This window comes from Triticum dicoccoides, chromosome 2B (assembly GCF_002162155.2).
Source record: "Triticum dicoccoides isolate Atlit2015 ecotype Zavitan chromosome 2B, WEW_v2.0, whole genome shotgun sequence".
Classification (NCBI taxonomy): domain Eukaryota; kingdom Viridiplantae; phylum Streptophyta; class Magnoliopsida; order Poales; family Poaceae; genus Triticum; species Triticum dicoccoides.
In genome coordinates, this window is record NC_041383.1 from 447,147,821 (window position 1) to 447,152,522 (window position 4,702).

The following is a 4,702-nucleotide window of genomic DNA, read 5'->3' on the forward strand; positions in this document are numbered from 1 at the left end:
GCAGTAGCAAAGGAATCGCTCCATCGGGTTCAGTTAACAGCCATCGATAGATCGCTCAGGTTCAGTAACGCGTAGCCTGCAGTGCAATCGCTCGGGTTCAGTTACAGACCAACGCCTCGCTCGGGTTCAGTTAGAGCGAACGCCTCGCACGTGTATGAGAGAAACGCGCATCGCTCGGCCCCCGACCTCCCACCGTAACCGGCAACTCCCCGATATTTTCCTCCCCCTCGCTTCTACCACGGGTTTTTTCGTCATGGACGGCCCAAAGAATGTCATGCAGCTGCGTCTCCGGCCCGCCCAGGACGAAAAGCCCATTTTCTGTCATGATTTTTTGTCATATAAGTAGGAGCCCACCACATCTATGATGATACCGGGTTTTGTCACAATTATCGTCATAGAAGTGTCATATGTACGACAGGAAAAAAATTCGTTTGGCTCAAAATGTCACGGATGTGTCTTTTTTTTGTAGTGTTTTAGTATTGATATTTGGAAAGACATGGTAGCTTGTTGGTATGCTTGAGTATTTAATCTCATGTCAAAACTAGACTATTGCTTCGAACCATATAAAAGTCCAAATGTCCATGCTATAAGAAAAGAATATGTGATGAGCATGTTAGGCAGCATTCCACATAAAAAATTCTGTTTTTATCATTTACCTACTCGAGGACGAGAGGAATTAAGCTTGGGGATGTTGATACGTGTCCAACGTATCTATAATTTTTTATTGTTCCATGCTGTAATATTATCATTCTTGGATGTTTTACAATCATTTTATATCATTTTTTGGTACTAACCTATTGACATAGTGCCCAGTGCCGGTTGCTGTTTTCTGCATGTTTTTTATATCGCGGGAAACCAATATCAAATGGAGTCCGAACGTAGTGAAACGTATTGTGGAGTTTTATGGACTAGAAGACAACCAATGGTCAGAGAAGCATCTGTTTGGGTGCCCCGAGGGGGGCACAACCCAATAGGGAGCTCCTGGGCCCCCAGGCGCACCCAGGTGGGTTGTGCCCTCCTTGGTGGCCTCCTGCACCGCCTCTTTTCTCAATAAATACCCCAATATTCCAGAAACCCTATGGGAGTCGACGAAAATCAATTCTAGCAGCCGCAAGTTCTATAAACCACAAATCCAATCTAGACACCATGACGGAGGGGTTCATCATGCCCATTGGTGCCTCTCCAATGATGCGTGAGTAGTTCTTTGTAGACCCTACGGGTACGTAGTTAGTAGCTAGATGGCTTCCTCTCTCTCTTTTGATTCTCAATACAATGGTCTCTTGGAGATCTATATAATATAACTCTTTTTTTTGGTGTGTTTATTGGGATCCGATGAACTTTGAGTTCACGATCAGATCTATATTTTTATCCATGAAAGTTATTTGAGTCTTCTTTGAATCTTTTATATGCATGATTGCTTATAGCTCACATTTCTTCTCTGATATTTGGGTTTTGTTTGGCCAACTTGATCTATTTATCTTGCAATGGGAAGAGGTGCTTTGTGATGGGTCGATCTTACGGTGCTTGATCCCAGTGACAGAACGGGATCCGACACGTATGTATTGTTGCCATTAAGGATAACAAGATGGGGTCTATTTATACATAAATAGATGTTTTCTACATCATGTCATAGTTCTTATTGCATTACTCCATTTTTCCATGAACTTAATACACTAGATGCATGCTGGATAGCGGTCGATGTGTGGAGTAATAGTAGTAGATGCAGGCAGGAGTCGGTCTACTAATCTTGGACGTGATGCCTATATAATGATCATTGCGTGGATATCATCATGATTATTTGAAGTTCTATCAATTGCCCAACAGTAATTCGTTTACCCACCGTTTGCTATTTTTCTCGAGAGAAGCCACTAGTGAAACCTACGGCCCCCTGTCTCTTCTTTATTATATTTGCCTTTGCAATCTATTTTTATTTGCTTCTATTTTCAGATCTATTAAACCAAAAATACAAAAATACCTTGCTACACTTTATTTTATTTGGCGATCCATCTATCAATTTATTACAACTTTCTCACGTCCTTTTGCCAATTTCGGGTGGAGTTGCTCAAAAGGGATTGACAACCCCTTTAATACGTCGGGTTGCAAGTATTTGTTATTTGTGTGCAGGTACCGTTCACGTAGTGTTACGTGGTTCTCCTACTGGTTTGATAACCTTGGTCTCATCACTGAGGGAAATACCTACCATTGATGTGCTGCATCATCCCTTCCTCTTTGGGGAAACACCGACGTAGTTCTAGCAGACATCACCGGGGACATTCAACAATGGCACCATACTGGTTCAATAAAATAAGTTGATTCCATCGAATTTCATTCTTAGCAAATCAAAGAACAAACACACTCACCACTTGTTCCTGGACCCAAATAAATTAGAAGGGGGATGATTAGCCTGGGGTGGTCACCATGTGATACTAACCTTTCACTGTACACCAGGATATCATCGATCAATACGAGTACAAATCTTCTTAGCACGCCCTGTTATTATCAGATGAGAATTCTTAATTCAAGAGTTCCATGAGGGAACTTTTGTGGCTTGGTCTCCGGCGTCCTCTTCGCACATTTTTACGCGTCTCTGGGATATCCGAAAGCGATCTCGCTCTCTATTGGCAGGCCCTCTCGTCACTCACATCCCTCGCATCGCTCTCGCGGGCGGCGGCGGGAGAATCCTAGCCTCCAACCCGCAGACGACTACTACACCCTTCCCTCTCCTCGCCACCACTAGCAGGCACCGCCGGGCAAAGCCTGGTGCAAGTCAGTGGCGGTGGGGACCTTCTCCTCCTCCTGACATATGGCTGCAACGTGAGATGTGGCAGCGCGACGTAGGCGTGGCGCTGATGCGGGGTAGGCGCGTCGGGAGGCATGGCGGCCAGATGGTGGAACGGGTGGGCGGCCAGGCTGTGGCGGCAGCACTTTGGGTTTGCTCCGGGGCGGCAGCGCGGGCACAGATCCATTGTGGATTTAGTCCCGTGGATGCGGTCTCGGTCTCCCCTGGTCGGCCAGTGATATGTCTGTGTCGTATCTATAATTTTTTATTGTTTCATGCCAATATTCTACAACTTTCATATACTTTTGGCAAAATTTTATATTATTTTTGGGACTAAAATATTGATCAAGTGCCCAGTGCCAGTTCTTGTTGGTTGCATGTTTTTTGTTTCGTAGGATATCCGTATCAAACAAGGTCCAAACACGATAAAATTTACAAAGATTTACTTTGGAATATATGTGATCTTTGGCAAGAAGAATCAACTCAACGTGGTACACGAGGTGGCTCAAGGCACCAGGGAGCGCCCAGGGGGGTGGTCGCACCCTGGTGGCTTCTGAGCACCTTGTATGTCGGTTTCAATATTCGGAAAAAAAATCATGTTAAAAGTTTAGCCCAATCGGAGTTACGGATCTCCGGGAATCTAAGCAGGAACACACAACAGAAAAGAACAGAGAGAGATCCAATTTAGGAGGGGCTCCTGCCCCTTTGCCTCCATGCAGAACATGGAGAAGAGGGGGGACTCTCCTCCCATCTAGGGGCAAGGCCAAGGAATAAGAAGAATAAGGAGGGGGGATCTCTCCCCCTCTCTCCCGGTGGCGATGGAGCGCCGCCGGGGCAATCATCGTGACGACGATGTACACCAACAACTTCGCCATCGTCATCAACAACTCTCCCCCCCTCTATGTAGCGGTTTAACACCTCTTCTCCCCATTGTAATATCTCCTTAATCATGGTGCTTAATGCTATACATTATTATTCAATGATGTATGGCCATCCTATGATGTTTGAGTAGATTCGTTTTGTCCTATGGGTTGATTGATGATCGTGATTGGTTTGAGTTGTATGTTTACCTTTGGTGCTGTCCTACAGTGCCCTCCGTGTCGCGCAAGTGTGTGGGATTCCCTATGTAGGGTGTTGCAATACGTTCATGATTTGATAATAGTGGGTGGTGAGAGTGACAGAAGCTTATACCCGAGTAAGGGGGGTTGTTGCGTATGGGAGTAAAGAGGACTTGATACTTAATGCTATGGTTGGGTTTTACCTTAATGCTCTTTGGTAGTTGCGGATGCTTTATAGAGTTCCAATTATAAGTGCATATGATCCATGTACGAAAACTTTTTAGCTCATGCCTCTCCCTAATATATAGAATTGCAATACTCATTACCGGTCTAGTAATCGATTGCCTATGGACAAAATACATCTTTTTTGTTATAAAAATCTTTATACTAAACAACTAACTACTATTATCTCACAAAGTAGTCCTAGTTTTATTCTTGCAAAGTAGTTCTAGAAAAATAGTTTCATACTAGTTCTATGTAAAGCGAATGTTAAGTGTGCGTATAGTTGTATCGGTGGTCGATAGAACTTGAAGGGAATATAAATCCTACCTTTAGCTCCTCCTTAGGTTCGACACTCTTATTTATTGAAAAATCTACAATTGATCCCCTACACTTGTGGATTATCAAGACCTTTTTCTGGCACCATTGCCGGGGAGAAATAGCGTGGTGTGAATATTCTCGTGTGTGCTTGTTTGCTTTATCACTAAGCAGCTTTTATTTTGTGCTCTTGTTTTCTATCTTTAGTTATGGCTAGGAAATGCAAAATACAAAAAATTAGTTGTACATTCTAAACCAATGGTTGAAGAACCATAAAAAATCTATCATACTACTGAAGCTTTCTACTTGCATCATGTTCGATCCCTAT